The 12,933-nt window shown below is 36.2% G+C and overlaps 1 pseudogene; it reads left to right on the top strand.

Moving 5' to 3' along the window:
* Positions 1-850: 850 nt before the first annotated feature.
* On the top strand, positions 851-5,713 carry LOC131508420 (protein FRG1-like; annotated as a pseudogene).
* Positions 5,714-12,933: the final 7,220 nt, after the last annotated feature.

The following is a 12,933-nucleotide window of genomic DNA, read 5'->3' as shown; positions in this document are numbered from 1 at the left end:
TATGCCAAGTACAGGGAAAAGCCAGTGCAAAGGCCCTGTGACAAGAGTAACCATGACATAATCAGGGAACATCAAGGAAGCCTATGTGGCTGGAGTTAGGTGAGTGGGGGCAATCATACAGGAACTTCTCTATTTTTTTTAATCTTCTGATATCTTTACCTTAGTTGCTAAGATGTTGAATGAAATATATTTTCGTGTAAATTAATCAGTTATACATTTTTAAAATTATTATTTAATAGTTAATTTTGTTTGTCTCATAGAGCTTATAAAACACCAACATCTTACAAGAACCTGTGTCTGATATTTTTTCCATAAGTGACCAGGGGTTGATATAATTTTCTTTCACATCATCAGGTCTCTTAACTGATACTATCTTCAATTAAACTTACATTCTTCTCTCCCAAACCTATTTTGTTTCAGCATTTCTTATTTAGTGATGGTCACATAAGAATGGAACAGCATAGTTGTCCTTTGCTTTTCTGTCTCCCTGATTCCTCTTATCTATTGAATCATCAAGACTTGCTCATCTTTTCCTTTCAACAGTCTTTCCATTCTCAGTTCTACTTCTTCAGCTCGGGGGCGACGTGAAGGCTTCTAACCTACTTTTTACACCACTGTCAAATTAAGTGTGGTGAGTGTGCAATTCTCCATTAAACTGTTCTAGCAGGACAAATCGATAACTGGTGGATGGGGTTACAGCAGCTCTTGAATCTCTCCATCCCTCGGCCCCTCCTTGTCTGTCCCATATTAATTGGGTAGTAATTTAGCCCTGGCTCCAAGTGGGACTAAGTATATGTTAACAAGCACCAGCGTGGTATTTTTAGTGGCTTTCCAATACCGTTAAGCCAAAATGCTCCTTCTAGTGCTGACTGAAGCAGCAGAAAAAGTAATGAGAAACCTGATTTATGACCTTATTTAAAGGACAAGTTTGTAAAGATGAGGGGACTCTTAGGGTGGGGAATTCACATGATAGATGAAGTTAGGGAGTAAAGGTTGCTGCAATACCCCCAAAAGGCGACAACATCGTCTTCCAGGGAAACCGAAGAAAGCAAGCCACCCAGGTGCTTCAAAATAAAAGACAAATTCTTTTTCCAACAAAGATTGGATTATATTTGTTTGCAGTGATTTTATGAATTTATATATTATACATTATATATATACATATACATTATATATATACATATATATACATAAATAATAATGTATAATTTATATATTACACATTATATATTATACATTATATATATCATCCCATAGCTTGAAATGTCAGAGACATAAAAATATCAAATTTATGAATAGTCTAAAATGCAAAAGGTATAGTTGTGTCATTGTCATATTCCACTGAAATTTCACTGAACTTGGATTCAATGTCTAAAGAAAACCTAAAATGAAGTAAGAAATACAACTTAGACACAGACAGACTTTCTATTTATATAAAAAAGAAATCAGGTTTCAACAAGTGGATGATTTTTCTTAACGTGACATTTTTTGGCCCCAAATATTCACCCATTCAGTGTCCTAGAACTTAGCACATGATTTATAACCCTCAAATAATCTGTGCTATATAGCTATAGTTACAAAATTGAATGACTGGATGAACTGAGACACACAGCCTAGATTTGAGACTCAGGTCAATGCAATTTTAGGCAAGTAAGTTATTTTATCTTCAGAGGTTTCACGGATTTTACAACTGAGATGATTATGTTGACTTGTTGATCTCTAGGACCCAGCTCAGTAGAAAGAGTGGCCTTGAGAACAAAGAAAGAAGATCTATATCTGTATCTACCTTTATCTGTATCCATCCCTATCTTTCGATTGAAAAGCCACATAATTCAATTGGAAAGTAAAATGCAGCTCACTTATTTCCATTATTTCTATTAAATCATGGATTTCCATTATTTCTATTAAATCATGGCTGTGTGGTCAGGGCAATTCTCCCAAGGGCACTCTTGCACACAATGTTCACTTTATGTGAAACCAAAACAATAATTTAAGGAGCTCCAGAAGGTACGTGAGTCCATTACAAAAATCCACTTGGCTGCATTCCTTAAAATTAAAAATGAGAAAAAGTTAATGCTTCCTGCAGAACTTTAATTTCTGAAAATGCCAAATGCACACATACATCTGTTCCTTTTCCCATCCTATCAACATGGTCATAATTGAGTTACTGCCTCAAATTCAATATGGCATGTATATATATGAAAAGTGATCTAAGTGCCTTCAACAGAAGGATAGAATATATATCTTATAATTCTTTGTCAATTATTAAGTTAAATACATTAAAAATAGACATGTATAGATAGGACATTTTCTTGACTGGGGTAAAAACTGTGTAAACACAAATATTGCATTGTATCCCTGACTGTATTATAAAGTTAAAATATAGACTTTATAATGATTATTTTAATATATATTAAATGATTTTCAGAAGCACTCGGTCAGAGCCTCTTTCTCTCTCTCAGCTCTTTAAGGGGAAGATTCAAACAAAGCCATGAAGAAAATATAAAATAATTGCGTAGCAAACACATCCCACAGTACACTTCCTGGCAAGCAGAATTCTAAGATGACCCAATGATCCCCACCCTCTGTTATTACATCCATAACTAGGATACACTACATGATAAAAGATATTTTGCAGATGTAATTACAGTTACTAATCAATTGACCATATTATCAGTAGATTATCCAGGTGAACCAAGCCTAATGAGGTGAGTCCTTTAAAAACAGTGTTTCCAGGGTGCCTGGGTGGTTCAGTCGATTGAGTATCTGACTTCAGCTCAGGTCATGATGTCACAGTTTGTGGGTTTGAGCCCTGCATCAGGCTCTGTGCTGACAGCTCAGAGCCTGGAGCCTGCTTCGGATTCTGTCTCTACCCCACCCCCTCTCAAAACCAAAAATAAACAAAGATTTAAAAAAATAAAAATAAAAACAGTGTTTTGTTGCACTATATGCTAAGTAACTTGGATGTAAATTTTACAAAGTAAATTAAAAAAATAAATAAATCAGTGTTTTCTCAGGATGATAATAAAAGAGGAAATCAGAGAGATCCAAAAGCAAAAAGGATATTATGAGAAAGAGAGAGAGAGAGGCAGAGAGGGAGGGAGAGAGATTTCATTGCTGGTTCAAAGATGGAGAAGGTTTTTAGAAAGGACATGAGAGGATTCCAGAAGCTAAGAATGATCCCAGTTGACATCCAACAAGAAAATCAAAACCTAGTCCTACAACAGCCTGAACTGAATTCTGCCAAATGAGGTGAAGGAGCCTGAAGGTAGATTCTTTCCCCAAGACTCCAATAAAAGGCTATTCCAGTGACACTTGGATCTCAAACTTGTGAGACACTAGGTAGAACCCCCAGTAACGCCCATATCTCACCTACAGAAGTGTGCAAGAGGTGGTTGTCTTGAGCTGCTACATTTGTGGTAACTTGTCCTGCAAAAATGGAAACCTACTAGCACTTCTAAGGCCTCAGATTCATCTCACATATAAAAATAAACTGTAGATGAATTCGAAACCTAAGGGAAAAACAAAGCTCCAATTTTTTTTTTAAATACAGGAAAATGTCTTATGACCTGAGATCAAAAAAAGGACATTTTAAAAAGAAAAAATAGGAAACACAAAAAGTAATAAAAACAATAAATTTGGATCCACTGAAAATCTCAGAAAAAAAACTTGCAGATTCAAAGTAGAAGGACAAATTATACACTGCAAGAAGATAATTTTTAACATATATTACTTAAAATGATCATTTAATTATAATACAATAAATTTTAAAAATGACAACGCATTAGAAGTCAATCCAACAGAAAAAATTAGAAAATCATGTAAAAAGAGAAATTATATAAAAACTGAAATGGTTTATACATATATGAAAAATACTCAATCTCAGCAGTAAGTAGAGAATTGCAATTTTCCTAGAAAGCCATATACTATTTCATGCCTATCATATTGACCAATGTAAAGCAGTCTGTATAGCAATAAAAGGGAAATTTGTATGAGGCTTTGGACACTAAATTGCTGTACTTTGGAATCTAATTTGGGATTACCTAATAATGTTGAAGGCTCCAATTCCCATTAGTCAACTATCTTATTTCTAGGTTACTCCTAAGAGAAACTTGCACATATGTTCAGGTGGGGAATTACAACTTGCTTCTAGTGAAAAACTGTAGGCTACTTAAATTGTGGTCTTCCAGCAGAGTGTGTAAAATAGAAATGATGTTAAGTTACAGGCACTAGATACTATCCATCTTAAGTTAAATAAATCCCAAGATCCTAAATTTCTAAATACATTATTTTCTAGCATTACATGGGAGTTTCCCATTTCTAAGTACAACTTTTATAACACTAAACCACACACATAAACACACACACACACACACACACACACACACACACTTCACCAACTCTCAATTTCTCATTTATCTGGCAAATAAAAATACGTCCATCACACTAAATAAATTTTAATGTATGTTCTGGGAGGGGTCTCCTCTAATCATGAGGCATGTCATGATTTATCAGGGCTTCCTTCTTTCCTTGGTTATTCCTAACAGATAAAGGATGGCACTGGATATGGGTTATATTGGTCTTTATTTGGGTTATCTAAGTTAGAAATATCATACACATGGTCCATAACAGTAATGGCAATTCTGGTTTAGCAACCTCCAATCTTTAATAACTTAAATATTACTAACAAAATATTGTCTTTGAGACAGGGTCTTATTAAAGAAAAGTAAATTTGGAAAGAAAGTTTGAAAATTAAAGAGAATTTAAAAATATAATTAAATGCAGGCCGAAAAACACCAGGGACCCAGGAGGGACACGCCATTCCTGCTGTTGCATGCACTTTCAGGGAGTCTGTGCTCTTTCTTCATTTTGGGACCTCCTTCATCAGTTTCTACTCCAGGGGAGGTATTTTGCCCTTAGTCATCCCCCACCTTTTCACAGAGTATCACTAGAACCAAGGCTGAATACCCCTATGTGAAGTCCACCAGACTCATGTTCAAGGACCGAGGCTAAGAGTAAGAAGAAAAAGAGTAAACAGAAGAAGAAAAGAGAGAGGATGAAGAAACAACTTCATCTTATAATCTGGTGGACAGTAACAACCTTTGGTGAAACACCAGGAACCATAGCAATTGAAATGGATAAAGGAACCTACATACATGCACTTGACAATGGACTTCTTACACTGGGAGCTCCACATAAAGAAGATGAGGAGGGCCCTAGTACCCCAGAGCACTTTACACCTGTTTAATTGCCTGATTCCAGAATTGTGCTGAAATCTGGCAATGGAAAATACCTTGGTATCAAAGCAGATGGACTTGTTGTGGGGTGTTTGGAGCAACTAGACCAAGAGAACAAGGGGAACTAGTCTCTCAAGAGGAGAAAATGGCTTTATTGGCCTCAAATAGCTGCTCAGATGCAATGAAGCAGGCAATATAGAAAAAAAAAAGTAAAACAGCAGGAGAAAAAGAAATGATAAAGATTAGATCCTGGGCTGAAAGAGAAATTAAGAAAAAGGATGATATTCCAGAAGAAGACAAAAGAAATGTTGAGCAGTGTGAAGCCAATTATGTAAAGAAATTTCAGAGCTTCCAAGCCCACAAACGTAAGTAAAGACGACAGTGAAATTCTCAAAAAGGCCTGGAGAGATGGGTTTTTGCATCAAACACTTCTGGACAGGAGAGCAAAATTGAAAGCTGATAGATACAGCAAATGACCAGAATTTGTGTCTCTGACTTCTCCTATTTTTTTTTCTGAATAGTCAGTGGAATGAAGTGTTTTTGCAAAATATATATAACATATAAAATTAAATGCAAACACTTATTTATATGCATCCTTATTTTATTAGTTGGGCCACCAATTTTTTTAAGTTACCCTAAATAAAATTCAGAGTTCAAAACTTTACATGTTTTCTTTCTTTCTTCCCCACCATGGAGGGTTCTTCAGTAAGGGTAGTTAAGGTCTATTTTATGAGAATTTCGACTCTTAGAGTAGATGTGTTTCTATTTCTCCTGATGACTACCACTAAAGCCCTTGGAGACACATATATTATTTCCCTGGGTTTACATAGATCTTTAAATATAAAGGAAACCCAAGAAGAATTTGAAAGGTGGAAAGAAGAAGGCAGAAAGGCTAGGAATCTGGAACCCTGATAAATGGTATGTGATGATTTGACTGGGCTCTCATTACAACATGTATAAATAAACCAGGCTGGTTTCTAGGAAAGCTGGCAACATAGAAAAATCAAGGAAAAATAGATAAAAGCAATTCCTCATGGTGTTACTTGAGTAGTATGGAAAGACTGGATTCTAACCCCACGCAACAGTAACAAAGTAACCCTTCTCTCCCCCACTGGGGTAATATCAAGGAGGCTGAGTAAAGAGGCAGGACTTTCCCCACATTTCTGGAATAATGAGCCCCATTCACACAACATCAGTGGAAGCAGTGCCCGAAACAGTAACAAAGGACCTCTTCCCTTCATAGATGTGGTATGAAGAGAAACCTAGCAGGGGGTCTGAACTCTTACTCCTGGGTCAGCAAGTAATGATAGTCCTCTTCCCTCCACCTCAGGGTATCAGTGGAAGCTGAATAGGAAGCCTGGACTTCCATTCCCATGTGAAAGTAACAGACATCTTCTTCCTTCTTCAAAGAAGTGATTTAAAAATTAGAATGTATCATAAAAGAAATAGAAAGCCTTAGTAAAAAAAAAAAAAAAAAGAACCTATAAAGAAGAACTGAATGGAAACTTAAGGACAGAAAAATAAGGTAACAAAAATTTTAAAACCCGATGGATGTATTTCACACAACGAACTGGACAGAAGAAATATTAGACTGGGAGACAGAATAGAAATTACCTGAACCTAAACAACAGAGAGAAAATACACTAAAACCAAAACAAAAAACAGAGACTGAGGGACATGTGGGACTATAACAAAAGATCTAAAATCCCAAAAGAAGATGAGGCTAAAAACTTTTAAACTACTTAAATTTGGCAAAAAAAACATAACCTATAGATCTAAGAATCTGAGCAAACTCCAATAAGGATAAACCATGGCAGATTCATTGTAATTAAATTTGTGAAAAATTAAAGACAGAAAGCAAACGTTGAAAGCAGCCAGAGGAAAAACAATACCTTACCTACAGTAAAAAATCAACTCTAATGAAAATAGACTTCTATGAGAATAAGCGAAGGACAGAAAGGAGAGGCACACTATTTCCCAATTATGAACTACAATTTCAGAACCTAATATTCAGTGAAAATATCCTTTAGTAATGAAGGGAAAATCAAGATATAATCAGATGAAGGAAAACTAGAATTTGTGATATAGAGATAGAGATAGAGATTGGCTAAAGAAAGTTCTCTCAACAAAAAGGAAATCATTAAAGAACAAACTTTAGAACATCAAAAAGAAGAATATGAAGAATATGGTAAATAAACATATAGATAAATGCAATACTTTTTCTAAGTATTCTTGATATTCCCAAATTATACTTGATGTAAATATATTTTATTTTTTTAATGTTTATTTTTAAGACAGAGAGAGAGCATGAGCAGGGGAGGGCAGAGAGAGGAGACACAGAATGGGAAGCAGGTTCCAGGCTCTGACCTGTCAGCACAGAGCCCGTCACGCGACTCAAACTTGTCAACCACGAGATCATGACCTGAGCTGAAGTCGGACACTTAACCATCTGAGCCACGCCGGCGCCCCAATATATTTTCTATATGTATATACACATACATACACATATGTAATGGAACATCCAGAGCAACTAAACATGGACAAATGCAACAGACTTCCTAAGTCTTAATGTTCCTAAATTATATTTGAAAAATATACTATATACAATATATAAATAAATTAAATAGGCATGTGTATGTGTGCGTGTAACACCTCAAGCACCTACTAAAAATACTACACAAAGAGATACACTCAAAAACAACAATAATAAATAAAGGAAGTGTAAATTTGTTCAAGGAGCCCACAGGAAGGCAGAAACAATAAAACAGAAACCAAAATACATAAGGAATAGAAAGCAAAAAAAAAAAAAAAAAGGCATGTCAGATGGCTCAGTTGGTTAAGTGTCTGACTTTGGTTCAGGTCACGATCTCGTAGTTCACAAGTTCAAGCCCCATGTCGGGCTCTGTACTCAGAGCCTGGAGCCTACTTCAGATTCTGTCCCTCTCTCTCTCTCTCTCTCTCTCTTTGCCCCTCCCCTGTGTGCGTTCTGTCTCTCAAAAATAAATAAGAACAGGGGCGCCTGGGTGGCTTGGTCAGTTAAGCGTCCAACTTCGGCTAAGGTCATGATCTCACCGTCTGTGAGTTCGAGCCCCCAGTCAGACTCTATGCTGACGGCTCAGAGCCTGGAGCCTGTTTCAGATTCTGCGCCTCCCTCTCTCTCTGCCCCTCCCCTGTTCATGCTCTGTCTCTGTCTCAAAAATAAATAAACGTTAAAAAAATAAGAACTTTAAAACTTTTTTAAATAAAATGGTAGACATAAGTCCTAAAATTATCAGTTATTACATTAAATATTAAATACAGATGGTCTAAATACAGAAGGGAAAGGACGTAGAACCGCAGCATGGTTAATTACATGACCCAACTAAATGTTGTCTATATAAGAAACTCGCTTCAAATAAAATTATACAAGAAGGCTAACTATGGCAAAGGATAGATCATGAACATATTAACCAAAAGAAAGGCTGAGTGGCTATATTAATGACACATGAGTTATACTTCAGAACAAAGTAAATTACCAGAGACAGAGAGGGACATCGCATAATGATAAAGAACCTATTTCCCAAGAAGATATAGCAATCCTAAATGTGTATGCACCCAACAGGATATCATACACATTACAGAAAACTCCACCCAACGACATCAGAATATACATCCTTTTCAAATTCCTATTCAACAAATGCCAAAAACTATCATACCCTGGACCATAAAACAAACCTCAATATATATGAAATAATTGAAATCATTTGGGGTATATGCAACTACAAATGAATCAGACTAGAAATAAATTAGAGAACAGTAACAGAAAAATCCCAAACCCTTCACCATTGGACAATATGATTAGAAAAACAATCCCCTGATCAAAGAGCAAGTCTCAGAGGAAAATTGTAAAATTGCATCAAACTGAATGAAAATGAAAACACAACCTATCAAAAAAGGACACAAATATGACAAAAATTAGGACACAAATAAAGCAGTGCTTCAAGGGAAATTTTTAGCACTAACTGCTTACATCAAAAAAGGAAAGTCTCTAAATAATAATCTAAACTTCCATCTAAACAACCAGTATGAGAAGAGAAAAATAAATCTTAAAACAAGAAGGAATGGAATAAGATCTCAAATCAATGAAATTGAAAACATAAAAGAATTGAGAAAAAAATCAATGAAACAGAGCTGATTCTTTGTAAATATCAATGAAGTTAACAAACCTCTAGCCAGACTGACAAAGAAATAGAGAAGACAGAAATCAAAAATATCAAGAATGAAATGGGATATCACTACAGACCCTTTAATATTAAAAGCATAAGGGAATACAAACAATCCTACATATGTAGATTTGACAACTTAAATGAAATGAATTCCTTAAAAAAACTATACCAAGTCATCCATTATAAATAGATATTTTTAAAAGCTCTGTGGGGGCGCCTGGGTGGCGCAGTCGGTTAAGTGTCCGACTTCAGCCAGGTCACGATCTCGCAGTCCGTGAGTTCGAGCCCTGCGTCAGGCTCTGGGCTGATGGCTCAGAGCCTGGAGCCTGTTTCCAATTCTGTGCCTCCCTCTCTCTCTGCCCCTCCCCCGTTCATGCTCTGTCTCTCTCTGTACCAAAAATAAATAAAAAACGTTGAAAAAAAAATTTTTTTTAAGCTCTGTAACTACTAAAGTAATTGGGATTCATAATTTTAAAACTCCTAAAAAAATTCTAAGTCCAGATAATATACCTGAAGAATTTTACCAATATGTTAACACCAATTCTACTCAGTCTTTTGCAAACAATAGAACTGAGAACATTTCCTAATTCATTTTATGAGTGATCATTACCTTAAAACCCAAATGAGCCAAAGAATAAAATAGAATAAACTACGGACCAATATCTTTCCTGAATATAGGTGCAAAAGTCTTTAACAAAATATTATCCAATAGATTTCAGCAACCTATAAAAATAATCACACACAATATCAAGTAAGGTTTATTCCAGGGATGCAAGGATGGTTCAACATTTGAAAAGCAATCATTGCAATACACCTGCCATATTATCGGGGTAAAGAAGATAGAAAAAGATCATGTTAATTGATGCAGAAAAAGTACTTGACAATATTCAACACTTATTCATGAAAAAAAAAATCCCAGAAAATGAGAATAGCCAGGAATTTCTTCAAGTTAGTAAAGAACATCTACAATAAACCTATAGTTAACAGCATACTTAATAGTCAAGGACGAAATGCCACCAAACTGTTTTATACAGTAGTTGTGTCACTTTACATTCTCACCAACAATATATGAGGGTTCGATTTTCCCCATGTCGTTACCAACATTTGTTATTTTCCTTTTTTTTTTTTTGCCTATTTTTTACTACTCACCCTTTTCTACTTTTTACTAATCATCAAAAAGTGCTATCTTGTGATTTTGATTTTCATTTACTTAATGACTAATAACGTTGAGCAAGTCTTCACGTACTTATTAAAGCTTTGTATATCCTCTTTGGAGAGATGCCTATTCAAGTTCTTTGTCGATTTATAGCTGATTTTTTTTGAGTCATAAGACACACACACACACACACACACACACACACACACAGGAATATTATCCAGGTATAAAAAGGAATGAAGTACTAATATATGCTACAACAGGATGGACCTAACCAAAGGAAGAAAGATACAAAAGATCAGGCAGTATATAATTCCATTTATATGAAATATCCAGAAGAGGTAAATCCATAGCAACTGAAAGCAGAGTTAGTAGAGGCTGGAGGGAGAAGAGAGTAAGAAGTAACTGCTTAACAGGTGTGGGGTTTCTTTTGGGGTGGTGACAAAAATGTTTGGGTATTTGATAAAGGTGACTTCACAACACTGTGAATGTACTACCTACCAATGAATTGTATGTTTTACAATGGTTAATTACATGATATAGATGTCACCTCAACTTTAAAACGTGGCAAGTGGGGCGCCTGGGTGGCTCAGTCAGTTAAGCGGCCGACTTCGGCTCAGGTCACGATCTCACGGTCCGTGAGTTCGAGCCCCGCGTCGGGCTCTGTGCTGACAGCTCAGAGCCTGGAGCCTGTTTCAGATTCTGTGTCTCCCTCTCTCTCTGCCCCTCCCCTGTTCATGCTTTGTCTCTCTCTGTCTCAAAAATAAATAAACGTTAAAAAAAATAAAAATAAAACGTGGCAAGAAATAATAGCAGCTAAACGAGAGAGGAGGTAGAGACTGGCAGGGAGCATCAAAAGGGCTTTTGGGTTCCGAGTGAGCGCACGATTTCTTTGACTGGGTACTGGTTTTCAGAGGAGTCAATTTCTTAAATGCTCTATGTTAATGATAGGTGCACTTTTATAGAAATGTTATAGTTTAAAAGTCCATTCAAAAAATAGCTGGGGGTGCCTGGGCGGCTCAGTTGGCTGAGTGTCGGGCTTCAGCTCAGGTCACGATCTCATGATCTCCTGGGTTCCAGCCCTGTGTCAAGCTCTCTGCTGACAGCTCAGAGCCCAAAGCCCGCTTCAGATTCTGTGTCCCCCTCTCTCTCTCTACCCCTCCCCTGCTCACGCTCTATCTCTCTCTCTCAAAAATAAACATTAAAAAAAAAACAAAAAAAGAGAAAATACTCCAAAGTAGGTATGGCTATTTTCCTATTTTAAATATTGAAATAGCATTGTGCAGCATCATACTACCAGTAAATGTAACACAGAAATTCTAATATAATTCCTAAACTGTCACCATTGCATGATGCACTGGAGCTCAAAACAGATACTTGCGGCTATGTTATCATCTAAAAATCTTATACTGAGTATTCTTCTCAGGTGGGTACTCAAAACCTAAGCCGGTTTTTGTTTTTACAGCTTTCAAGTTACTAGTAAGTTTTGATATGTCCAAGTGAGGATGTACACCAAGAGTTATGGATGTTAAAAAGAAACAGCATATGAATTGATCTTAAGATAATTTAAAATAAAGTAGAATACTGACTGATGAATTTAATGTACTAATTGATCTTTTAGCCATTGTTTCAACAAAGCTAGAGAATGTTAAATTTCCTTCCGTAATGGATTATCACCTTGCTTCAAAAGCCTTACAAGACTTCTTTTGGTAGTTCAATTCTTCCATTATTTTTGTTTTTTAAGGAATGGAACAGTTGAGCTAATTAAAAATCTAAATGCAGAAATTATCTCCTCCCCCCAAAATACACTGCCCCTCTCTAATTGAGCACTTTACTTTCTCTTTAATGCACTTGTTTAGATGAAAGTGCTATCATATTAGCAGAATCCTTTTTGTTTCCTTTGTGTTGATTCCCATCACCTAATTCTTAGTTGGTAATTTCTCTTTTTTCCCCCTGAGGCTGCTCAGAAAAAAGTAAGAGCAGCTGACAACTTTCTTGAATTATTTGTATGAAATCCATCTTTTTCCATTTCATCTGTCATACATCTGCCTTCAGGAATGGAATTGCAGTTCTCTTTGACATGCTCTGCCTTAGCCAGTATTCTTGTGTGGTGACGAGTGGAGGGTACCCTAAGAAGAAGGACAGTTACGAAGTGTCTAATTTCTGTACTTACACAACCAGCTTGTGGGACACACACAAGCACAGACACCGAGGTGTATGCGTGCACATGTGTCTGTGAGTACAGAATCTTTTTTTTTTTTTAAATGCTTACTTTTGAGAAAGACAGAGACAGAGCACAATCAGGGAAGGGGCAGAGAGAGAGAGAGGGAGACAC

Source organism: Neofelis nebulosa, chromosome 4, assembly GCF_028018385.1.
Source record: "Neofelis nebulosa isolate mNeoNeb1 chromosome 4, mNeoNeb1.pri, whole genome shotgun sequence".
NCBI classification, from domain to species: domain Eukaryota; kingdom Metazoa; phylum Chordata; class Mammalia; order Carnivora; family Felidae; genus Neofelis; species Neofelis nebulosa.
The sequence above is the reverse complement of the archived record's forward strand: the minus strand, read 5'-3'. Positions and strand labels throughout refer to the sequence as shown.